The following is a 26,647-nucleotide window of genomic DNA, read 5'->3' as shown; positions in this document are numbered from 1 at the left end:
GTAGAAGAAGGAGGCTAAGACCATTGAACAATGGAATAGGGCTAGAGGTATGGGAATCTCCCAAGATCAACTTTTTGGAGAGGGAGATTGTGCTAATTAATGTAGAAAGGTAATCTCTATATGATGACCACACCCTGGCTTTATGCCAAATGGCAGCCTTGAATGCTTGGGACAAAATTGAAGATATAGGAAATAAAATTGAGTCATTTACAAAAGTTATACATGGCCCAAAAGAAACCTTCACTGATTTCTTACAAAGACAGACTTTAGCAGTAAATAGAATGATACCAAATTCAAAAGCTAGTCAGATAATAATTGAATCTCTGGCTTTTGAAAATGCTAATGCACAATGCAAAAGGGTAATTAGGCTGTTAAAGGGGAGATAAGCATCCTTGGAGGAATGGAGTTGAGATAAAATTAATATTGAATCTCATGACCATGATGATGCTTGAATAGGAGAGGTGATTTCCAGAGGTTTGAAGAAAAATAGTAATGTCAAATGTTTCAATTGTGGTAAACAAGGTCACCTAAAAAGGGACTGTAAACAGGGCATTCCTAGAAACAAGGTTTATTCAAGAAATAACAGCAACAGAACACTCCTCCCTTCTGGATTCTGCAGAAGGTGTGGCAAAGGCAGACACTGGACTAATGAATGCAGATCAACAAGGGACAGACAAGGTAATCCTTTGCCTTTGCCATCAGGAACCTCCCTGAGGAACCTCTTGCTGGCCCTCATGACAATTTCAGTTCAGTTCTTTCCTGCCATCATAGAAGAAATTCCTTCCCAGAGGAATTAAAGAACCTAGTGCCTATTGTAAAAAGCCATACTGCTTAAGATGATAGAACAACTTTAGAAAATAGAACAAGGACAAGCAGCATGTGAAGACTCCGATTCAGGCCCAGCGGCGGCCCACAGAGGTTGACAGGCCCGGCGGCAGAGACAAGCAGACGCAGGTAGGCCTGTGGCGGGGGCCCGTGGAGGTAGATGGGCCCAGCGGCGGCAACCGACAGGGATATTCAGACCCGGCGGCAGCCGGCAGAGACATCCAGGCCCAGCGACGGTCCACAGAGGTAGACAGGCCCGGCGGCGGAGACAAGCAGACCCAGGTAGGCCTGTGGCGGGGGCCCGTGGAGGTAGACGGGCCCAGCGGCGGCAGCCGACAGGGATATTCAGACCCGGCGGCAGCTGGCAGAGACACTCAGGCCCAGCGGCGGCCCACAGAGGTAGACGGGCCCAGCAGCGGCCCGCTGAGGTAAACGGGCCCGGCGGCAGCGGCCAACAGGGACATTCAGGCCCGGCGGCAGCCAGCAGAGACATTCAGGCCCAGCAGCGGCCCACAGAGGTAGACAGGCCCGGCGGCAGAGACAAGCAGACGCAGGTAGGCCTGCGGCGGCGGCCCGCGGAGGTAGACGGGCCCAGCAACAGCCCGCTGAGGTAGACGTGCCCAGCGGCGGCAGCCGACAGGGATATTCAGACCCGGCGGCACCCGGCAGAGACATTCAGGCCCAGCGGCGGTCCACAGAGGTAGACAGGCCCGGCAGCGGAGACAAGCAGACGCAGGTAGGCCTGTGGCGGCGGCCTGTGGAGGTAGACGGACCCAGCGGCAGCCCGCTGAGGTAGACGTGCCCGGCGGCAGCGGCCGACAGAGACATTCAGGCCCGGTGGCGGCCCCCAGAGGCAGACAGAACCAGCGGCAGCTGACAGGGACCACAGGCCCGGCGGAGGACCGCAGAGGTAAACAGGCCCAGGGACGGAGACAAGCAGACGCAGCTTGGAACAGGGACGCCCCTAACCCCAACAACTGGGGAAGAAGCTATCTCCGTGGGTCAGAACCAGAATGAATCTGAACACTCCATCTGAGGACAACCCAGGGCCCAGCTGCTGATCCTGTGAAACCCAACAACTTGGAGGTGTTGGTGAGACTACCCTGCTCAGCTGAAACCCATCTGGGAGAGGATTCAGATGCCTACAGTTTAAAGTCTGAAGAAACAAGATCAGCTGAGGAGTTGACAAATGAACAAAAAGTGACCTGAGAACACAGAAGAAGGCGCTACCCAGACACCAAACCAGATCACCAGAATCATAAGTATATAATTCACCGATCGAAATCAGCTGCCCCTGAAGAAATAGCCCAATAGCACCAATTTAACCAAGAACCACTACTAAACCAAGACTAAAAATTAGAACAAGAGAGGCACTCTCAGACACAGACACCACCTGCACCTCACAGAGGAAGAGATGAGCAGACGCCAGTGCAAAAATACAGGCAACAACATAAAGACCTATATGGCAACATCAGAACCTAGTGATTCTACACCTGCAAGACCTAAACATACCATGACAGAAGAAGCAGAAGAAATCAACCCTAAAAATGACATTAAGAAGATGATAGAGGCCCTTAAAGAAGAAATAAAACATTCCCTCAATGAGGAAATAAAAACTTTCCTTAAAGAGGAATTGAAAAACTACCTTAAAGAGGAAATAAAAACTTTCCTTAAAGAGGAAATAAAAAACTCCCTTAAAGAGGAAATAAAAACTTCCCTTAAAGAGGAAATGAAAAACTCCATTAAAGAGGAAATAAAAAACTCCCTTAAAGAAATGGAAGAAAAAACGAACAAAAAATGGGAAGAAATCAAAGAAAGCCAAGAAAAAGCAATTAAACAGATGAAAGAAACATTCCAAGATCTGAAAAATGAATTTGAGACAATAAAGAAAACACATGCTGAGGGAATGCTGGAAATAGAAATCCTGACAAAACGAACAGGAACTACAGAAACAAGCATAACCAACCGATTGCAAGAGATGGAACAGAGAATCTCTGACACTGAAGACACGATAGAGAAAATAGATTCGTCAGTCAAAGAAAACAATAAAGACAAAAAAGTCCTAACACAAAACGTCCAGGAAATTTGGGACACCATGAAAAGACCAAACCTAAGAATAATAGGGATAGAAGAAGGAGAAGAATACCAACTCAAAGGCACAGAAAATATATTCAACAAAATCATAGAAGAAAACTTTCCTAACCTAAAGAAAGAAATACCTATGAAGATACAAGAAGCTTACAGAACACTGAATAGGCTGGATCCAAAAAAAAAGTCCCCTCGCCACATAATAATCAAAACACTAAACACACAGAATAAAGAAAAAATATTAAGAGCTGCAAAGGAAAAGGACCAAGTAACATATAAAGGCAAACCCATCAGAATAACACCAGACTACTCAATAGAGACTATGAAAGATAGAAGATCATGGACAAACCTCATGCAGACACTAAGAGACCATGGATGCCAACCCAGACTATTATACCCAGCAAAACTCTTAATCACCATAGGCGGAGTAAACAAAATATTCCAGGATAAAACCAGATTTAATCAATACCTGTCCACAAACCCAGCCCTACAGAAAGCACTAGAAGGGAAAATTCAACCCAAAGAAGCTAAACACATCCATGAAAAATCAAGCAATAGATAATCCTACACCAACATACACCACAGAAGGACAACACAACACAACCAAAAAAATAACAGGAATTAACAATCACTGGTCATTAATATCCATCAATATCAATGGTCTCAACTCACCTATAAAAAGACACAGGCTAACAGAATGGATTAGAAAACAGGACCCATCCATATGCTGCATACAAGAAACACACCTTAACTCCAAAGACAGACACTACCTCCGAGTAAAGGGCTGGGAAAAGGTTTTCCAAGCAAATGGACCTAAGAAACAAGCTGGTGTAGCTATCCTAATATCTAATAAAATAGACTTCAAACTAAAATCAATCAAAAGAGACCAGGATGGACATTACATATTCATCACAGGAAAAATCCACCAAGATGAAGTCTCGATTCTAAACATTTATGCTCCAAATACAAAAGCACCCACATTCATAAAAGAAACACTACTAAAGTTTAAAACGCACATCAAACCCCACACATTAGTAGTGGGAGACTTTAACACACCACTCTCACCAAAAGATAGATCTACCAGACTGAAACTTAACAAAGAAATAAAGGACCTAACAGATGTTATGACTCAAATGGACCTAACAGATATCTACAGAATATTCCATCCTAACACAAAAGAATATACCTTCTTCTCAGCACCCCATGGAACCTTCTCAAAAATTGACCACATGCTTGGACACAAAACAAATCTCAACAGATACAAAAAAATTGGAATAACCTCCTGTATCTTATCAGACCACCATGCCTTAAAGTTAGAACTCAATAACAACAAAAATTATAGAAAACCCACAAACTCATGGAAACTGAATAATACCCACCTGAAACATCAATGGGTCAAGGAAGAAATAAAGACAGAAATTAAAGAGTTCCTAGAATTCAATGAAAATGAAAGTACAACATACCCAAACTTATGGGACACTATGAAAGCAGTGCTAAGAGGAAAATTCATAGCTCTAAATGCACACATAAAGAAGATGGAGCAATCCCATACCAATGAATTAACAGCACAACTGAAAGCTCTAGAACAAAAAGAAACAAACTCACCCAGGAGAAATAGACGCCAGGAAATAATCAAATTGAGGGCTGAAATCAATGAAATAGAAAACAAGAGAACAATACAAAAAATCAATGAAACAAAGAGTTGGTTCTTTGAAAAAATCAACAAGATAGACAAACCACTAGCCAAATTAATCAAAAAGCAAAGAGAGAACACCCAAATTCACAAAATCAGAAATGAAAAGGGAGACATAACAACAGACAATGAGGAAATCCAGAGAATCATCAGATCATACTTCAAAAACCTGTACTCCACAAAAATGGAAAACCAGGAAGAAATGGACAATTTTCTGGATAAATACCAAATACCAAAATTAAATCAAGACCAGATAAACCATTTAAATAGACCAATAACCCCTAAAGAAATAGAAACAGTCATCAAAAGTCTCCCAACTAAAAAAAGCCCAGGACCAGATGGTTTTAGTGCAGAATTCTACCAGACTTTCAAAGAAGAACTAATACCAATCCTCTTCAAAGTGTTCCACACAATAGAAACAGAAGGAACACTACCAAACTCTTTTTATGAGGCTACAATTACCCTGATACCCAAACCACACAAAGATGCAACAAAGAAAGAGAACTACAGACCAATCTCCCTCATGAACATTGATGCAAAAATACTCAACAAAATATTGGCAAACCGAATCCAAGAATACATCAAAACAATCATCCATCACGACCAAGTAGGATTCATCCCAGGGATGCAAGGATGGTTCAACATATGGAAATCAGTCAATGTAATACACCATATAAACAAACTGAAAGAAAAAAACCACATGATCATCTCCCTAGATGCTGAAAAAGCCTTTGACAAAATCCAACACCCCTTCATGATAAAGGTCTTAGAAAGAATAGGAATACAAGGAACATTTCTAAACATAATAAAAGCAATTTATAGCAAGCCAACAGCAAACATCAAATTAAATGGAGAGAAACTCAAAGCGATACCACTAAATTCAGGAACAAGACAAGGCTGTCCACTCTCCCCATATTTATTCAATATAGTACTAGAAGTTCTAGCTAGAGCAATAAGACAACAAAAGGAGATCAAAGGGATACAAATTGGCAAGGAAGAAGTCAAACTTTCACTATTTGCAGATGATATGATAGTATACATAAGTGACCCCAAAAACTCTACCAGGGAACTTCTACAGCTGATAAACTCCTTCAGTAAAGTGGCAGGATACAAGATCAACTCAAAAAAATCAGTAGCCCTCCTATACACAAATGATAAAAGGGCTGAGAAAGAAGTCAGAGAAACATCACCCTTTACAATAGCCACAAATAATATAAAATACCTTGGGATAACACTAACTAAACAAGTGAAAGACCTTTTTGATAAGAACTTTAAATCTCTAAAGAAAGAAATTGAAGAAGATATCAGAAAATGGAAGGATCTCCCATGCTCATGGATAGGCAGGATTAACATAGTAAAAATGGCAATCTTACCAAAAGCAATCTACAGATTCAATGCAATCCCCATCAAAATCCCAACACAATTCTTCACAGACTTGGAAAGAAAAATACTCAACTTTATATGGAAAAACAAAAGACCCAGGATAGCTAAAAGAATCCTATACGATAAAGCAACCCTTGGAGGCATCACCATCCCGGACCTCAAACTCTACTATAGAGCTATAGTAATAAAAACAGCTTGGTACTGGTATAAAAACCGACATACGGACCAATGGAATCGAATTGAAGACCCTGACATTAATCCATGCACATATGAACACCTGGTTTTTGACAAAGGAGCCAAAACTATACAATGGAACAAAGAAAGTATCTTCAACAAATGGTGCTGGCATAACTGGATGTCAATAGGTAAAAGATTACAAATAGATCCATATCTGTCACCATGCACAAAACTCAAGTCCAAGTGGATCAAAGACCTAAACATAAATCCAGTTACACTAAACTTAATAGAAAAGAAGATAGGAAGCACTCTTGAACGCATTGGCACTGGAGACCATTTCCTAAATAAAACACCGACAGCACAAACCCTGAGCACAACTATTAATAAATGGGACCTCTCAAAACTGAGAAGCTTTTGCAGGGCAAAAGACACAGTCAATAAGACAAAAAGACAGCCAACAGATTGGGAAAAGATCTTCACCAACCCCACATCTGACAGAGGATTGATCTCCACAATATATAAAGAACTCAAGAAACTAGACATCAAAGCACTGAACAGTCCAATTAAAAAATGGGCTAAAGAGCTAAACAGAGAATTCACAAAACAAGAACTACAAATGGCTGAAAGACATTTAAAGAAATGCTCAACATCCTTAATCATCAGAGAAATGCAAATCAAAACGACTCTGAGATACCACCTTACACCTGTTAGAATGGCTAAGATCAAAAACACCAATGACAACCAATGTTGGAGAGGATGTGGAGCAAAGGGAACGCTCCTCCACTGTTGGTGGGAATGTAAACTTGTACAACCACTGTGGAAATCAGTATGGCGGTTTCTCAGAAAATTAGGAATCGAACTACCTCAAGACCCAGCCATCCCACTCTTGGGCATATACCCAAAGAATGCTGATACATACCATAAAGATACATGCTCAGCTATGTTCATAGCAGCACTATTTGTAATAGCCAGAACCTGGAAACAACCTAGATGCCCATCAACGGAAGAATGGATGAAAAAAATGTGGTACATATACACAATGGAGTACTACTCAGCAGAGAAAAACACTGAAAGCATGAAATTTGCAGGCAAATGGATGGAACTAGAAAAAATCATCCTGAGTGAGGTAACCCAAACCCAGAAAGACAGTTATGGTATGTACTCACTCATTGGTGGATTCTAGATATAAAATGAACAATCAGACCACAACCCATAGAACCATAGAGCTATATATATAGCATGGAGGTCCCTAGGATGACTGTGGCATATAATCAATTTCAGTTTTACTCAATTATTGAAAAAAAATAGCCAAATGAATGGAAACACATGAACTATGAACCAAAGGCTGAGGGGCTCCCAGCTGGATCAGGCCCTCTGAATAGGTGAGACAGTTGATTGGCTTGATCAGTTTGGGAGGCATCTAGGCAGTGGGACCAAGTCCTGTGCTCATTCCATGAGTTGACTGTTTGAAACCAGGAACTTATGCAGGGACACTTGGCTTAGTCTGGGAGGAAGGGACTGGACCTCCCTGGACTGAGTCTACCAAGTTGATCACAGTCCTCGGGGGAGGACTTGTCCTGGAGAAGGTGGGAATGGAGGGTGGGCTGGGGGTAAGGGGAGGGCGTGGGAGGGGGGAGAATAGGGGAACCCATGGCTGATATGTAGAACTGAATGGTATTGTAAAATAAAAAATATATATCACAAAAAAAAAAAAAAGAAAATAGAACAAAAACTCAAGGAGAAACCACAAATCAAAATTGATAAAGATTAGATTTGGAAAGTACCCAAAGATAGAGTTGGGGGAGGGTTTTGTTTTTGTCTTTCAGGAGAATGAAGGTTAAGGAATCTAAAGAACACTGGACAAATGAGACATCTGAAGAAAAAGGACAAATTATCCAGAAAACTTGTCCTAAAAAAAGATTTTCTGCAGTGAACCATGACCATACCTAATAGTTACCTTTGAAGTCTTTGAAAAGATGCTGTGATCCCAAAATCACAATTCCACCTGGACTATGATAATGCCATCAAGCTGACAAACACCACCCAAAGATCAGCTTTGGACTACAAACTGCCCAGGACAATATCGAGATGGCTAGCTGAGATGATACAGCCTCATAGACTACTTCAATTAGGACTTGACCATAATCCTAAATTTTCTTTGTGTCCCCATAACACTACCAGTGCCCCCAATCAGCCAGAAGTAGCCTAGAAAACTACACACACATTCCCAAAATATGGATTATGGATGCTTGTCTTTGTTTAGGGATTGGTTAAAAATTGTTATTGGTCATAGTCAATCTCTTTCTAAAAGATAAAAGAGGATGTAGATAAGAGGTAGATTATTGAATCTACTCTGAATAAAAAAGAGATATAAAAATGATAGGATACAAGGGTAGATTATTGAATCTACTCTGAAAAAAATATAGAAATGGTGGATAAAGGGTAGATTATTGAGTCTACTCTGAAAAGAAAAAAGGGAAGATATAGATATGATAAGATAAAAAGGTAGATTATTGAATCTATTTTTTAGAAAGCAACTACTAGTTTTAAATATTTTACATTGGATTGGAATTTTATATATTATATACAAATTATGTATATTGATATAAATTTGAGATTTATTTTGTTAGAAAATACTGTACATATATTTCTAATCTTGTTCAAGGTATTATACCTATACAGCTCATTTAACAATGTAATGCAAATTTCTAGTCCTTGAAAATTATTATTACTAACTAATTTAGTATTTAGTCACCTATTACAATCAAACTTGTAGTCATATTAGGTATGTTTTCAAGGTCAAACAGAAATATATTTTAGATAAACAGGTCATCTTCAGACACTTCAGAGATCTACAAAATATGGCATTTAAGATGTTTTAATAATATAGATTGTTTTTTTTTTTGTGACAATGAGACATATCTGTTTCTGGCAGTACCAATCTACTTCAGAGAAGATGATGGGCATTAAAAAAACTCCATATGGAATTTACTTACTTTGTGGCAAGTTGACTACTGGGCAAGAAAATACCCTTGCCTCAAGTGCTGACAGTTATTGTCCAAAATGGAGAAGCAGGACACAAAAGAAAAGACTGTCAACTTTGCCAAGACAAGGCAGGAAGGCCCTTCAGAAAATCCTGCTTCATAGACGAGTCTGTCAGCTATATGCTAGGCCTATAGGACAAAGATTGATGCTCCAACATTGCAGAGAAATCTTGGATGACTGTCCAGGCAGCCGGCTGTTTCTGTCATTTCTCACATTTTTTGAAAGTCACTTGTTTGTACTTCCTGCTTACTTAGGTAGTATTATTTCCTTCTCAGGTCTCTAAGGGAATGAAGATTAGATAGTTATAGTAATAGTTTTCCTTGTTAACAAATTCAGAAAGAAACTCACTAAAGATGTGTAAAGCGTATAAGTTTGAAAGACATAAAAAGATAGTTTTGGGTTGGTAATACAAGTTAGGATAGAAAGTGAATTAGGTACAATATTTTGGACTCACCAAAACAGGATAATTAATGGAGTATTTTCTCTGAATCTGTCAAATGTTAATGAACTGGACATTGTTAATGTAATTCTTGACTGTATATATTGTATATACTTATTGTATATAGTTTTTCTTTTTTTTTTTTGGTTTTTCGAGACAGGGTTTCTCTGTGTAGCTTTGCGCCTTTCCTGGAACTCACTTGGTAGCCCAGGCTGGCCTCGAACTCACAGAGATCCGCCTGGCTCTGCCTCCCGAGTGCTGGGATTAAAGGCGTGCGCCACCACCGCCCGGCTATAGTTTTTCTTATATTAGTTATAACTTTCTTTTATTATTTTAGACAAAAAAGAGAAATGTGGTGATATATTGTGTACCCTAATAAACTTGCCTGAGGATCAGAGGACAGAGTCAGCCACTAGATTAGACACAGAGCCAGACAGTGGTGGCACACACCTTTAATCCCAGCACTTGGGAAGCAAACATGCCTTTAATCCCAGGAAATAATATGGCATGGCAGAGAAAGGTATATAAAGTGTGAGGAAACAGGAACTCACTCTCTTGAGTCTGAGGATTTTGTAGAGGTAAGAGCTAGTGGCTGGCTGTTCTGCTTCTCTGATCTTTCAGCTTTCACCCTGATATCTGGCTCTGGGTTGTTTTTTTTTTTTTTATTAAAAGACTGTCTAAGATTCAAACAACAGGACAGAGTACACAGTATTCTGTATATCTATCACAGTGCCCTGTGTTCATGTCACAGTGTCTCTGTAACAGAACTCACAGTGCTCCATATAGAGCAGTGATTCTCAACCTTCCTAATACCTGTTAGTATACTTTCTCCTGTTATGGTGACCCCCAACCATAAAACTATTTTTGTTGCTACTTCATAACTGTAATTTGGCTAATGCTATGAATCATAATGTAAACACCTGTGTTTTCTGATGGTCTCAGGTGACCCTCTGAAAGGGTTGTTTGATCCCCAAAGGGGTCATGACTCACAGGTTGAGAATTTCTGGTCTAGATATACCAGTGTCTTTATGTTCATGTCACAGTGCACCTGTACTGACCCCATGTATATCGTTCAGACATCACGGTTTTCTGTGTTTGTACCTGTACTGGGCTCCCAGTAATATCTAGATCAATGGTTGTTGACCTGTGGGTCATGACCCCATTGGGGGTCAAATGACTCTTTCACAGGGGTCACATATCAGATATTTACATTATGATTCATAACAGTAGTCAAACTATAGTTACGAAGTAGCAATGAAATAATTTTATGGTTGGGAGCCACCACAGAATGAGGACTGTGTTAAAGGGTCTCAGCATCAGGAAGGTTGAGAACACTGGTCTAGACAATACAGTACACTCTGCTCTTGTGCTGGCACACCTGTATAGAACTCACATTGCCCCATGTAGATATCACAGTGCACTATGTTTATGTCATAGTACACACATACATATCTAACAGTGTCCCAGCTAAACATCACAGTGCCATGCATTTATTTTATCATGACCTGCTCAGAGAACAGGACAGAGTGAGACATCTGTGTTATTTCGCAGGGCACCTTTACAAAGCACACAGTATAACACCTAGACATCACAGGACCCTGTGTTCCTGTCACAGTGCACCTGTACTGAGTTCATGGCACTCTGTTCACACACCCACAGTGCCCTCTGTTTATGCCACAGTTCATCTTTGCTGAGCAAACTGAATATCCTGCCTAGCTATTCCTATGTTAAGATCACAGTTCATCTGTACTGAACTGACAGTGCCCGTTCTAGATGTCCAGTGCCCTGTGTTCCTGTCACAGTGCACCTGTACAGAGCACATGGTACCCTGCCCAGACATCATGGGGCCCTGTGTTCCTGTCACAGTGCATCTTCACAGAGCCTACAGTGCCACATATAGACATCACATTGACCTGTGTCATGTCACAGGGCACGGGAACAGAGCTCACAATGTCATGTCTACACTTAACAGTGTGCTATGATCATGTCGCAGTTCATCTACCCAGAGCTCACAGTACCATCTATACATCACAGTCTCTGGTGATCATGTCACAGTGCTCGCAGGTCAGTCTAGACATCATGTGCCCTGTGTTCCTGTCAAAGTGCACTTGCATATACCTCAGTGTCCCATCTAGGCAGCACAGTGCTAGGCATTCATTTCACTGTCACCTGCTCAGAGGACAGTGTCCAGTGTAGACATCACAGTGTTCAGTGTTCACTTCACAGTGCGTCTTTCTGAAGCACACAGTGTACTAGACATCAGAGTGCCTCATCTCCACATCACAGCACTTCGCATTGTCACAATGCACCTGCGCCAAGCTCACAGGGCTCTCTCTAGACATGGTGGTGTCTTTATGTCTCAACATCACAGTGACCTGTCTTCACATCACCATGTACCTGCACAGAACTCACAGTATCTCATTTTGACATCACATTGCTCAGTATTCATGTCACAGTGTGCTGAGACAAAGCACCCACACCATCTAGAGAGCACGGTGCCTTGAGTTCATGTCCCAGTGGAACTTTACAAAGCATCATAGTGCCCTGTGTCCATGTCACCCGTACACCTGTGATACATGTGCACCTGTACAGAGCACACAGTAGCCCCACGTAGACATCACAGTACCCTGTGTTCATTTCACAGTGCACTGCAACGAAGCTCACGTCTTGACATCACATTTCTCTGCGTTCATGTCACAGTTCACCTCTACAGAGCTCACAGTGCCCTATCTAGACATCACAGGGCCATGTCGCCTGTCACAGTGCACTTGTCACAGCCTCCTACAGAGTTCTTAGTGCCCCATCTAGACATCACAGTGCCTTGTGTTCGTGTCATAGTGCATCTGCAGATGCACCCCATTTAGACGTTATAGTGTGCTGTCCTCCTGTCACAGCCCGCAGCCTCCTGCCTGTATTCCCAGTGCCTCTGTTCATGTCACAACATACCTGTTCAGAGCTCACGGCAGCATACAGACAGTAGTGTACGGGTGTATCTCATAGTGCCTTGTACAGGGCTCACAGTGAGATGTGCTGAGGCCATAGCAAACTTCATAGAGCTCATAGTGCCCTAGACAGAGCTCATTAAGACCCATAAAACACAGTGTCCTTTAGAGACTTCAAGTCACCCCACCCACACTCAGAGTACACAGTAGTAAGAGCATAGTGCAGCTTTCCCGAGCTCCCAGTGCTGTGTACAGAGTTCACAGTCCATCTCGTAGTGCCTCCTTTTCACTACACCCACATAGTGCTCACAGTAACCTACTTAGAGCTTGCTGTTCCTGCTACACATTTCACAGTGCGTTCAGCGTGTGTGTGTGTGTGTGTGTGTGTGTGTGTGTGTGTGTGTGTGTAGTGCCATATGTATAACATATAACCCATAATGTAGCTCCCCTGACACATAATGCCATGTATCAGGTTCATTCCGCACACACATGCAGTTCCTAGTCATGTACACAGCACACAGAGATCATGGACCTCTGTGCTGAGTTCACATGATCCCTGCATTGCTGTGGGATGGTCTGTATGTCAAATGTGTTGCTCTGATTGGTTAATAAATAAAACACTGATTGGCCAGTAGCCAGGCAGGAAGTACAGGCAGGACTAACAGAGAGGAGAATTGAGAGAACAGGAAGGCAGAGGGAGAGACGCTGCCATGACAAGCAAGATGTAAGGTACCCGTAAGCCATGAGCCACGTGGCAAAGTATAGACTAATAGAAATGGGTTAATTTAAGATAGAAGAACAGTCAGAAAGAAGCCATTAGGCCAAACAGTTTAAATAACATAAGTGTCTGTGTGTTTATTTTATAAGTGGGCTGTCGGACTGCCGGGGCTTGGCGGGACCTGGAGAGAAAACTCTCTTGCTACACTGCATGGGGCTTGTAACGTGTTTGTATAGAGTTTGTAATGCCATGTGCAGCTCATAGCACCCTGCGTAGAAACCACAGACCTGTGTTGCATCAGAGTGCACCTGTGTAGAGCTCCTGACACTATATATAGTTCTAATGGACGTCTTTATAATTCATAGTGATTCTGAATAGAGCTCATAGTGGCTGGTTGTCGCATATAATGAAATTCCAGAGCTCATAGAAGCCTGTGAAGAACTCACAGTGCATATGTGTATGTGTGTGTGTATGGGTGTGTATGTGTATGGATGGATGTGAAGTACACAGGTTGTAATGCATCAGAATAGAGCTCCTATTGCTGTGTGTAGGACTCAGTGCCCTGGCTACAGCTCTTCGTGTGTTTGTATATAGCACAGAACATGTACCCATACTCACAGTGCACTTTATAGGTCACAATGCCCGATATAGAACTTGGTGCCTTGTATAGTTGCAATAGGCTGTCTAGATCTCATGTTGCTCAGTATTGCGTGAACATTGCCTTTTATAGACTCATCATGTATGGAGCCCATCATGTTCCTGAACAGGGATTATTACTCACTTGCTGAGAGCTTGAGTTAGTTTTACATATGGTGGGGTTCCAATTTCATTTTTGCATGTGACTAATAGGTTCCTTGTATTAACAAGAATGTATTAGATCTCAAGCAATAGAAACTAACGGAAAAGGGAAAACGATGGGGGAAATGTGGTTCAAAGTGCTAAATAAGGCAGAATGCTTAAACCTCTGGTTGTAGAGGATGTAAGAAGGCTTGAGGAAGCTAAAATAGGAACTCACAGGTTGCTTCTGTGGGACTGTATTCTGAGAAAGGCAGCTCTGCTGGAGAGCAGATGAAGTCCCAGGTGAATGTGTATTATTGACATGCAAGGCCCAGTGTCTCAGACCCACAGAATGGCAAAGCCTCCCCCAGGCAGGCTCAGAGGATTGGAGAGACCTTGGTCAAGTAACAATGTGGACAGTGTGTGTGGAAAGTAGCAACCAGAGCTTCCTCCTCGTGGATGACTGCAGCCCAAAACTGCTCCCTTACAGTCTACAGAGATGATCAATATCATGATACAGAGATTAGGCAGCCCACCTCCACACTCAGCTGTATGCACTGAAGGGCTGAGTTCCCCAGCTGTTGGCACATTTCCATCATAGTGTGTGACCCACCTGACACCAGCGTTTCTATATGTGTGTCTGTTACTTCTTCATTTCCGTTGTCCCATCAGGTCAACCCCAAAGCCACACGCAAGTCGTGGCACAGCTCCAGAAATCCTCAGTGTATGCTTCTGCACCGGATGGACTAGCGGCCTGTAGGTGGAATGTGTGTGAGCGGCCAGGCAGTTTTGTCACTTAACGGTCTCAGTAAACAGGACCACGTGGAAGGCAGGGTTAGGAGAGTGGAAGGGGGCGTGGCTTCTCAAAGGAAAACCTAAAACCAAGGCAAAGGCAGGTCGAACAGCACACACCCTCTGCTCTTCGCCACCATGGTTTCCCCTTCTCTGTTTTTCTTCTTCCTTCTCTTTTCTGCACTGCAGAGCTTTTCAGAAGTTGAGGCTGCCTCATGATTTGCAGGCACCAAAAAGAGAGGATGTACATTTTCCAGGAATTATTTTTCCAAAACCCTTAGGGGCATTGTGTGGGAGAAAACACTCTCACATGTTAACAAAGCGAACACAAACTCTGTGTGCTCTTTATTTACTTTCTAACCTGGCACAAGCTGGGGTCATCTGGGAAGGGGGACCCTCAACTGATTAAATGCATTTGTCAGATTGGCCTGTAGGCAAGTCTGTGGGCATTTTCTTGATTAGTGATTGATGTTCGAGGACTCAGCCCACTGTGGGCAGTGCCATCCCCAGACACCCGGATGGTCCTGGTTTCTATAAGAAAGCAGGCTGAGTGAGCCATGGAGAGCAAGCCAGTGAGCAACACTCCTCCACTGTCTCTGCATTAGGTCCAGTCTCCAGGTTCCTGGCCTGCCCCTCCTTCATGATGGATTACAAGCTGTAAGATGAACTAAGCCTTTCCATCCCCAAGGTGCTTTTGGTACTGGTGTTTGTCACATCACTAGAAAGCAAAGCTAAAGTCCTCCGAACACCGCTTTGGTGTTCTGCTCTAGACTTCGGGACAAAGGCCTGGTTTCACTCTGGAGGCAGAGAGAACTATCTTTCCAATGGTAGCAGCTGACCTTCCAGCTTCCAAAAGATGTCAACAGCCTGCAAACAATCCAGTCCTCACAGAGCTGTGTTCAGAGGCTTCTGTAAACCAGAGGAGAGTCTGGAAGGCATGGCCTGCCAACTGTCAGCCTGACTGTGGCTAGGCACCTGATGTGCTAAGTCTGGAGTTGTCTCCCTGACTCGAAGGGGGTGAAGGTGGAAGAGGTGGGCTGTGCAGGAACCTGAACTCCCAGGGAACGGCTGAGTGGCCCCCATCTGCAGAGCTTGTGGCTTTCAGACTCAGTGCCTTTAGATTTTCTGTTGCAGCTTCTCTCCGGCAGGCGGCAGAACGTCCACCGTCTTACAGGTGCTGCCGCGCACACGGGGGAATGGTCTTCCACCAGGAGCAGCTCCCTCAGCAGAAGCAGACAAGCAGGGAATGTGATTGGTTCTAACCGTTAGCACCCAGTGACGCCCTGTGAATTGAGCTCTCTGGAGTCTCTTAGGGTCCAAGGCAGCTTTCGAAGTCTGTGATCTCCGGACTTACCTTGCTGTACAGAGATGCAGTCTGGGAGATTGCAGTCTACATACCAGTGAGAGCAGCTGGGCCCAGGACAAGTGAGAACCAAAGTCCTGGAAATGATGGTGCTATTCTCCAGGAAGTGGATCTGGAAGCCACACTGAAGGCCCCAGCTCAGCACCAGCTCTTCCGTAAGTGACTCATCACCTCTGTGCCACAGGACATTTGTCCCTATAAAAGTTAAGAGAGTTGGGCTAAATAAATGTATTCACAACCAAACATTTACCAAGCTTTGATTCTGGGCCAGGCCCTGGGCTAATGGGACATAACATTATATCAGGCTTGTCATGTGCCCTTGTGACATGCCTTCAGGGTCTATCTAAGCCTGTAAAACTTAATGCCCAATGTGCAGAAGCCCTTGGTCCCGAGCACTGTCAGACTACACTGAGAGGCAGGTTCTCCTTCCCACTGGCTGGAGACCCAGCGGCTTGTCCAAGGACACACGGCTATGAAGTAGGTCTGCACTGATCCCAGCCTTTTGAGTCTCGGGCCGGCCTGTTCTACTCTGTAGCTTGCGGTCACGCGTTCTATCCCCCTCCTAGACTTTTCCACCCACGAAATCACAGCTATCATGTGCTGCCACTTTGTGTCCTGTCACACGCATTGTGCCAAGAAGGCCTTAAAGCCACATCAGTAAGTGCCACTGTGTTGGTAGTTTATGGAGGAAGGAACAGGTCATCAAAGAGGTGGACTAGAGTCGCAGCTCTGATCTGAGGCCTGCGTGAGGTTGCTGTCAAACTGCCCTCTTGAGAAGAAGATGGGCAGGCTCTCTTCTGTCACAGAGGGAAGGCTCTCTTTGGTAGGATCCTTCTTGATCTTACACTGGAAGAAGAGGGCCAGTCCAGAGGAGTTCAGGCTTCTGGCTATGAAGAGACCTTGGTCAAGGCCGGTCCCTAGGTTAAAGGCCTAGAAAGTAGGGCCTTTATGGGAATGATCATGGGTGTTCAAGGTCCAGAAATCATTCCAGACCCCTCGATATTCCATAAGCCCAGAGACCTCTCCTAACAGCCAGCTGAAAGAGGGCATGCCGCTGCTTCTGAGAATGATAAAGTGAGGGAGGTGAGAAGGGGTTACAGCTCCCTTGCCTTTGAACCTGCAGCCTAGGCTCCTTCACCTTCAGGATCCAAAAGGCCTCTCTTCCTCCCCAAGCTTGGGGTTCTTGCTCCATCCTCTCTCAGACCTCTGAGAATGTAGTCAACTTCAGTGCAGCACCCTCAATGCAGGACTTCTGCTCAGCTCCACGCTGTCATACACGGCCCACGTGGCTCATGTCTGCCCTGTGTTTTCAGACACTGTTTCATCAGCAGCACCCACTGAAGCAGCTGAAGACTCTTTTGCACAATGAGGAGCCTTGGGCTTGGAGTAGTGCATTAACTTAGCCGTGGATGCACTGGTAAGGCGATTAGATGATTCTGGGTCCCAAGGCAGAGAGCCTATGATGCCACACCGTCTCTTCCCACTTCCCCAACTCTGGATCTTTCTAGATTCATAGGGCTTAAAGTCAGGCTCTGTAGCTAGAGTTTTTCTGCCTTGCCCACAGTCAGGACAAATCTTTGTCACCCGCCAGTCCCACAGCCGCTCAGACCCAACCAAGTAAACACAGAGACTTATATTGCATACAAACTGTATGGTCGTGGCAGGCTTCTTGCTAACTGTTCTTATAGCTTAAATTAACCCATTTTTATAAATCTATACCTTGCCACGTGGCTGGTGGCTTACCGGCGTCTTTACATGCTGCTTGTCCTGGCCGTGGCTGCAGTGTCTCTCCCCCCTTCTTCCTGTTTCCCCAATTCTCCTCTCTCCTTGTTCCGCCTACACTTCCTGTCTGGTCACTGGCCATCAGTGTTTTATTTATATAGAGTGATATCCACAGCACTTAAAAAAAATGGTTAAGAGATTTTTTTTTAAAGATTTATTTATTTATTATGTATACAGTGTTCTGTTTGTATGTATCCCTGCAGGCCAGAAGAGGGAGCCAGATCTCATTATAGATGGTTTTTTCAGCCACCATGTGGGTGCTGGGAATTGAACTCAGGACCTCTGGGAGAACAGCCAGTGTTCTTAACCTCTGAGCCATCTCTCCAGCCCCGGTTAAGAGATTCTTGTGTCCCAAATCAGAAGAGCCCTCTGGTGTGGGACAGAGAAAAAACAATATTTTTATTTAAAACAGGTTGATTATAAATGTGATCTCTTTCTAAAAAAGAAAAGGGGATATGATATAGATATATAGGAGGATATAGAGATGATAAGATAAAAGGGTAGATTAATGAACCTATTTTTAAAGAACAACTTGTTTAAAATGTTTTACATTGGTATAGATTTTAGTTTATGTTTAAAATGTTTTACATTGGTATAAATTTTAGTTTATTGATACAAACTTGAAGTTAATTTTGTTATACTGTATATATATATATATGTATATATATATATATTCTTGTTTGAGGTATTATGTTTAACTCATTTAAAATTGTAATGGATAATTAAAAATAGATTAATAATTAGTCATCTATGATAATCATATTTGTAGCCATGTTAGTTAAGTCTTCTAGGTATACATAGATATATTTCAGATAGATAGGTAATCTTCAAACACTTCATAGACCTAGAGAATATGGCATTTAAATAACTTAGAATTCTGTTGACATGAGACACAATTGCTCCTGGCTGCATCAATTGATCCCGAGAGAATGTTGGGCTTCTAAGACATTTCCATTTAAAAGTTTGTCTTCTTGGCACAAAATGGCCTACTGGGCAAAGAACTGCCCTTGCCTTGACGGCTGACAGTACGAATGCAATGCTGTCCTTTCTGGACAAGCGGGACACAAGGAAAGCGACCACTGTACTCTGCCAAGACAGGGTAAGATGGTCTTTCAGAATTCCTGCTTCTGAAATGGTCTGTCAGATACTCTAGGCCTGTAGCCAATTTGAATACACCAACAATGCTGAGAAACATTAGGTGACTGTCCAGGCTGCCAGCTGTCTTGGTCTACTCTTGCAAGATTCCTGAAAGTTGCTTGCATCCATCTACCATTTCTCAGGTACCATTATGTTCCTTCTCAAGTCTTTGATGTGGTTAAAGACTAGATAGTTGTAAGTTGTAATTTCCTCAGTTATGATAAAAGATAAGTTAGATATAAAACCTTAAACTCACAAATATAAGATAGATAAAACATCTTCTTTAATATTGTAATTGTAATTCTTGCTCAATAATTGTTTTGTTATATGTAATTTTACCATGTTCGAGTTAAAACCTTCCTTTTTAAAAAAAGAAGAAAAGGGGAAGTGCTGTGGATATCACTCTATATAAATAAAACACTGATGGCCAGTGACCAGACAGGAAGTGTAGGCGGGACAAAGAGAGAGGAGAATTGGGGAAACAGGAAGAAGGAGGGAGAGACATTGCAGCCACGGCCAGGATAAGCAGCATGTAAAGACGCCACTGGTAAGCCACCAGCCACGTGGCAAGGTATAGATTTATAAAAATGGGTTAATTTAAGCTATAAGAACAGTTAGCAAGAAGCCTGCCACGACCATACAGTTTGTATGCAATATAAGTCTCTGTGTTTACTTGGTTGGGTCTGAGCGGCTGTGGGACTGGCGGGTGACAAAGATTTGTCCTGACTGTGGGCAAGGCAGAAAAACTCTAGCTACAAGGCTGCCTATGTGTTGGAAGTGAGGGAGCCCCCCACCTATGACCCTGGGTGAGTGTGGTGGCAATGATGGGTCTTAACTGTTGACTGAAAGTTGAACCTGGGTTTTCATCAGCTCCCAAGCAGCTGTGGTAAGCCTGTACCTTTTTTAGGCACAGGAAATGTGTGGGATACAGGGAGCCTCTGAAGGAACCTTTTAAGGTAGCCAGTGGCTAGCAAGCAGCTACGGTGGAGTAAACAGACCTGCCTAGAGACGAATCTGCTGGGCCTTTGATGGCTGTGAAGTCAGTCTCTCTGTGACAGATGCCAAGGGAGATCCCAGCTGCCACAGAGATGGGAATGAGGCCTGTGTCTGTGAGTCACCAGGCAAGGGACTCAGCCATACCTTGAAACCAAGCTGGCCCCACAGCCAGCTTCCACAAATGCAAGACTGATTCTCACACACGGGAGGCTGCAGACCAGGATTGCTGTCAGCCTGGGACTAAGGCAGCACATTCAATTACTCTTTATCTGCTTGGCCTGCTGAGCTGAGGGCAGGGCCCCCACCTCACTGTGAGAATCAAACTCTGCCAGGGCCTCAGGGACTGCAGCTCCATGCTGTAGCCTCCAAGCCACAGGAGAACGGATTTGAGAGCTTCATAAAAAAATGAGAAAGCCCAAGCAGCTGGGGAGCAGTGGGTGCCGTTACCATTCTGTCCTGGGAGATCCAGGGAGCCCAAATTGAGCCTGTTTTCTTAGACTATGAAAGAAAACTCAGGTGGCTTTTCAAAAGCCACCTCAAGAAACGTATTTTGAGGAGGCATTTCCAGCAGGAGAGAGGGGTGAGGACATAGTTTCCTGAGGCTGGCTGTGGCCACAGCATGTCGGGGCTTTTCTCCTCCCCTCACAGAGAACCAGGAATCACTCGCCTCAGGTGAGGCTTGCTCTGAACTTAGAGAAAGCCTTCTCTGAGCAGGAAATGTTGGGTGTTGTCACCATCCCATTGCTTCTGAGTTGAAGACTAGCGATACCAGGTGAGGGCAGGGCAGACGAGTTGGACGGCACAGAAGCAGAAGCCCTGGGTCTCGTCACAGGTGGTGTATAAGGGGCCTGGGAAGCCTCTATATCATTCACAGAGGGCTAGTTTGGCTGGGAGGGTCAGTTCCAGGGATGTGGGGTCACGCTCTTCAGGGTATAGGCAGGCCTGGAGTATGGAGTTTTGAGAATAAGGTTCAGAACTTGGAGCACCAGCTAGGTACTGCCCGGACTTTCGATGGACACAAACCTGACTTCACCTGTCTTGGAGCAGCTGCTGGAACCCAGATTGCATGCTATCAGGATGATGGGTGTCTCCACTGGAGTTGGTGTGAGGGCAGATGAAATGAGATTGGATTATTGGTCTGGGGCTGCTGCAGACAGGTTTCGGAGCCTCTCAGCCTATCAGAATCATCCTTGCCTTTAGCATGTCTCTATGGACCTACCAAAAGCCCCTTCCGGGTACCGTGGCCTGCTCATCCCACTCCTTCAGGCTCTTGCAGGAGAGGGGTGTCTTTTTCTTGGTTGCTTCTGCATACCTCTCCGGACCCTCTGTTCTGCCCTCCACCCCATTTCTTAAGCCCCTGATTTTTTACTTTCTTCAGCAAGGAAAGCATCAGCAAGCAAGGTGTTTACTAAAGATCTGAACCTCTTTGGGGATGGTTCAAGCCATTCACAGCACAGAGCAGATGACAATCTAAAACTGAGTACTTGACACTGTCCCCAGCCACCTTTTCAATCTGTTTTCATCACAAATCACCCCCAGATTCCATGGTCACAGCTCTTTGCAGTCTGCTGGGTGGATTCTGGTTTCAGCTGAGGGTTCCCCCAGGTCTTCAGTGAACCATGGGCTGTGTGCTGTTCTTGCTGGAACTCATCTGTGAGACTCTGAGACAATACATTAAAAACTGTGTATCCACTGACCTCAGAACAGATGGCTCACTGCCTGCAGTGGTGAGCAGGACTGTCTCTGTGGTATGGTTAAAATCTAAAAGCTAAAAACTAAAGGAAGATGCTGAGTTAAAAGGAAATCTCCCCTGCATGAGAAGCAGCATGTCTGCATCTCAGTTCACTTTCTCAGCAGATCCCTAATGATGTCCTGTGATCTCAAAGTAGCTACGTAATTAGAACACAGGGCAGTGGAGTGGTGAGGCTTTTTGCCTTGAGAGTCAAACTTCCTGGCCAGAGCAGGCCGCTGGCGGAGTTCCTTGGTGTGAGTTTGTTCCAGCTCCTGGGTCTGAGGCTCCTTATCTAGAAGACTGTGAGAACGACAGCATGTTCCTCAGAGCCTGCCATTCTCAGACCCGGATGAGTTAATGCATCATAATTCTTGTTCCTGGTGCAAGATTCTCTTCCCACGAGTCCTCACACGATTACTGCTTTGTTGCTGGTGATGTGGTTTTAGAATTGAAGTGCCCCTCTTCTGCTCTCTATTCATTACTTTTACATCTAAGGGCCCGGGACTCTTCTCTGTGGCTCTGATTTAGTACCAGCACAGCTGCCCTGGCAGAGGTTTATCTCCTGCACTGTTTTCAGCTCAGCTGGGGTGTTCAGAGTGTTGGCAACTGTTCACTGCCTGGCTGAGGAAGGCAGGCAGGCATCTCTCCCACCCAACTCTCCCTGAGGAATGCTGTGCAGAATCGGTCATCCCTCACCCACTCTAGTTGATTTCCATTCCATGGGCTGATGGTTGCCTGTCATAGCTGTATCTGGGTTCTCTGCCAGGCACTCAGCCTCTCCTCCAGGCCCCTGCCTACTGAAGATCAGCTGCAAAATAGAGGAGGCAAAGGATTCAGTTCACCTCTTGATGTACCAGGCTACTGACAGGTGACAGACCTGTAGTGAGATAGCCTTCCCAGTCCAGATCCCAGCAGCAATCTTCAAGACGACAGCACCAGTGCTTCCATGACAATCAACCCCTTGATGTTTCCACCTCTGAGAACCAGCCAGGAATGGGAGCACATCTGAGGCAGGCCCGAGGACACAGGCTTCTAAGGGGTACCACCACTGCTTCCTGCCACTGCCTGGAACCAGCTGGAGGCCATGGAGCAGCTGTGCCCATGACTGGCTGCGTCTCAGCAGCTCTTTGGAAACCTCTTCGATGTTGATGGCAGCACCCATTACCTAAGTTCAGATGGGCAGTAATGAGAGCCCTGAAACTGGCTGTGTGGTGGCCTTTCTGGGGTTACGGGCAGAAGCCCCAACAGAAGACAACAGTCAAGGGTGTTGGGACACATGGGCATGCCTTCCTACCAGAAGCATCCTCAAGACTCTTTATAAGGGTTGCTCTAGCTTGCATAGGCTTGATGAACAACCAGCCAAGCACTCCTTCTCACAGTGAGCTCAACCAGAGATGAACCTATGGGTCTGCAGACTATCAGATCCCCACTTTACTTTTGAAGACAAAAGACGGCACATGCCATTTCTTACCAGTCTAGGTCTATAATCAATCTAGTATAATATGGTCACAACAGCAGTTACTCATGCATAGTCAGGCCCCTTGAATGTGTTATTTGTGTGTGTGTGTGTGTGTGTGTGTGTATGTGTGAGTGTGTATGGAGGGTGGGGGCCAGAGGTCAATCTCGGGTGCTGTTCCTTAGGAGCTGTCCACCATTTATTTTTTAGGCAGGATCTCTCCCTGGTCTGTAGCTCACCAAATAGGTTAGGCTGGCTGGCGGTGAGCCCAGGAATATGTTCATCTTGCCTCCCAATGCTGGACTTACACACGTGTGCCACCATGCTTGGCTTTTTACGTGGGTTCTGGAAATTGTAGTCAGGTCCTCATGTCTGCAAGGCAAACACTTTACCAGGTGAACTGCCTCCTTAGGCCTGCATGAAGGATTTTTTAACCATAAAATCTCTAGATGCCAAGTGCTCCCTGACTCGATGAGCACTGCTGTGGCACTGCTGTGGCTCCGGCCTGTCCTGCTGCACTTCTTCCTAGCAGCAGTGCGGTGTCAGGGAAAGTCTGTCTTCCACTCATCCAATTGCACAGTCTGTCCAGTCCAGCTCTAAGTCTGATTCTCCACAATCCAGGAGATGGTGTGTGCGTGTGATGACCCTGTTTAGATCCAGTGTCAGAAAAGTCAACGTGGTCAAGGGATGTGGCATCCTGGGTGCTCAGGTGTTCTGTTTCTGTGGCTGCCACATAACCACTGCTGCTGAGCAGTTTGTCAGATTAATTTGGTGAGATGCATTTGCCATTCTGTCTCTTTGGATATAATTGCGTTGTGATGATGAGTCACAAGCCTCTTAAGAGAGCATGCTGCCTTTGGGTCATTGGCCATCAAATTCTCACTGTATTCTGTCACTGCTTTCTCATCAATAGGGTGCTAAGTGCATTATCTCTTATTGCATCACTTGCCACAGGGGGAAGAGGGCCTACACTTGTCTAGAGTATTGTTCATGATCTGCTTAAAAGTGATACAAGGAACGGAGCTGGCAAGCTCCCTCCCTCCTCCTCCCTCCCCGCACCTGTCCGGCTCCTTGAATGCTCTCACCTGCCCTTGCTCTGACGCATGGACTGCTCTGGGCTGTGAGCTGTCTTCTGACTCACTGGCCTTTCCAGATGGCGAGGGTGCCTTTTCGTTCAAGGATGACAGTGGTTATCAGAAACTTCTCTGTGTGTGACTTTTATACAGCGACACTAATCAGTGGTGTCTGTAGATCACTGTCCCATGGCAGCAAAGGGAACTTCCAGGCAAGATCATCTTCCTGGGGTGCATGAGCCTGAACAAGTTACTTCTTTTTATCTAATGTCTTGTATTAACATCTTTCTTATTTAGAAAACCATGCTGCTACCCTGTCATGGCAGAGGAGAGGGTCACGTGGTCTATAGTCCTAACTCACAGGCTAGAGTTACAAAGGTTTGTAACTCTGCTGTGGGGTCACATTTTCCATGCAGAGATTCAGACAAAGCTTTCTATAGCCCCAGACATCCCCTGGTTCTGGCAAACTCCCATGCCTAGCCTGAAGAGGACAGTCACCTTGAGTTTCCATTCTCCTCTGACTGCTCAGCCTCCAGCTTCTGTCCCTGCTGCATTGACGGGGTGGGACACAGCTCAGCTGAGGGGCCACACAGTCACAGGATGACTGGAAAATCTGCCTCATGTTTCAGGGTCCTAATTCATCAAGCTTTCTGTGTGTCACAGAAGTGCACATGACACACGCAGAGTGAACAACCACCCCACACCCTCTGCCCCAGAGAAGTTAGTGGTGAAAAGAAAAACTCACCCCATAGCCCTCTGTGAACCCAGGAGAGAGGGAGGTGGGAGGGGCAGGCTTGCATTTTTATGTTTCAATGTTCTTATTTTTAAATCTAAAATCCAAGGTGGAATGTTCTAGTGTATCCTCATCCACCCTCCTCCTCCTCATCATCCGTTTTGGCCTGACCTTTCACCTCTGCTTACCCTCCACCGCTGCACCCACCCGAGGCAGATCCAGGACTAAAACCCATTTCATCCACAACTCTTCTATGTCTATTTGGAAATCAGTGTTTGAAAGCCCACCTACCACCATCAGTTTCTGGGGACACAGGAAGCGGTGGCTTGGGTGTGGCTTTGTCTTCAAGGGTTGGTGAGCATGAGCCTGTCCTGTGGAGTCAGAGTGGGAGGGGCCTAGTGGAAGGGGGTTGTGTAGTGGGGTCACGACTGCCTTTGGAATTTTGGTTTTTGGAGTGAATCCTAACAGAAGTAGGATGTTCCATGTTCCAAGGCAGGACTATCTTAAGAGCTTGGTCTCTTTTATATATGCCACTTGTTTTAAAACATTTTTTATATTCTCTCTCTCTCTCTCTCTCTCTCTCTCTCTCTCTCTCTCTCTCTCTCGTGTGTGTGTGTGTGTGTGTGTGTGTGTGTGTGTGTGTGTGTGTGTGTGTACACACACGTCTCTCTGGACCATGCATGGCACATGTATGGAGGCCAGAGGACAACCTATGAGAATCAGTTTTCTCCTTCCACTATGTGGGCTCTGGGTCTTGAACCTGGGCCGGCATTTTCCGCAGCAGGCTTCCTTACCTCCTGAGCTGTCTCTCGGCTCATTTTCTTTTCTTTTACTCTGCTAAGAGGCAACACATCTCGGGGCTCTTGCTAGGACAAGGTCATCCTCCAGTCACCAGAATTCTGTACCAAATAGGCCTCCTTGCTTTATAAAGCAACTGGGGGAAGGTATTTAGCTATACAACACAAAAATGGACCAGTACAATCCATTGTGCCAGTAATGGTTATAAAGCAATATTTCATAATTTCTTCACGTGTTAGCTAGAAGAGTCCCGTAAAGAATAACTTGATTAAGCACTGTTTGGTGGCTGAGTAAGTGCATCCGTGGTTGAGAGCTGGCTTAGCAGTACGAGGCCCTCCGATCTACCTACAGGATGTCACAAGCTAAAACAAAACCTGTCTACTTACCCGAGACAGTATATTAGCCAGCACGCTTGAATTCTTGATTCTGCTCTCTATTTATGCTTATAGAATAAGAAGTTGGTTGCCTAGCATTCTCCAATGGCGTTTAAGTGGCATATATTATTGAATACAATTGTGATTTCATGGATGCTTAACATATTCAATGTGTTAAATTCATTGACATTACTCATACCCCACCCCCCATTTTCTTGAGGTAAGGCCTTTCTACATCGCCCAGGCTAGCCTGGAACTCTAGATTTTCATGCTTTCATGCCCGAGTGCTGGACATTTGTGGGCCATCAGTCCTGGCTTGGAATC

General features: G+C 44.6%; 1 protein-coding gene across 1 annotated transcript in view; it reads left to right on the top strand.

The window, feature by feature from the left end:
* The first annotated feature begins 19,660 nt into the window (after window positions 1–19,660).
* Window positions 19,661–26,647, top strand: part of Cdh17 (cadherin 17) — a 95,684-nt gene continuing 88,697 nt past the window's right edge. The window contains exon 1 of the mRNA XM_076563887.1: window positions 19,661–19,732. The gene's annotated coding sequence lies outside the window, so the exon portion shown is untranslated. The remainder of the gene's footprint in view (window positions 19,733–26,647) is intronic.

Source organism: Peromyscus maniculatus, chromosome 2 (assembly GCF_049852395.1).
Source record: "Peromyscus maniculatus bairdii isolate BWxNUB_F1_BW_parent chromosome 2, HU_Pman_BW_mat_3.1, whole genome shotgun sequence".
Classification (NCBI taxonomy): domain Eukaryota; kingdom Metazoa; phylum Chordata; class Mammalia; order Rodentia; family Cricetidae; genus Peromyscus; species Peromyscus maniculatus.
Note: the sequence above shows the minus strand (reverse complement) of the source record. Positions and strands in the feature narration are given on the sequence as shown.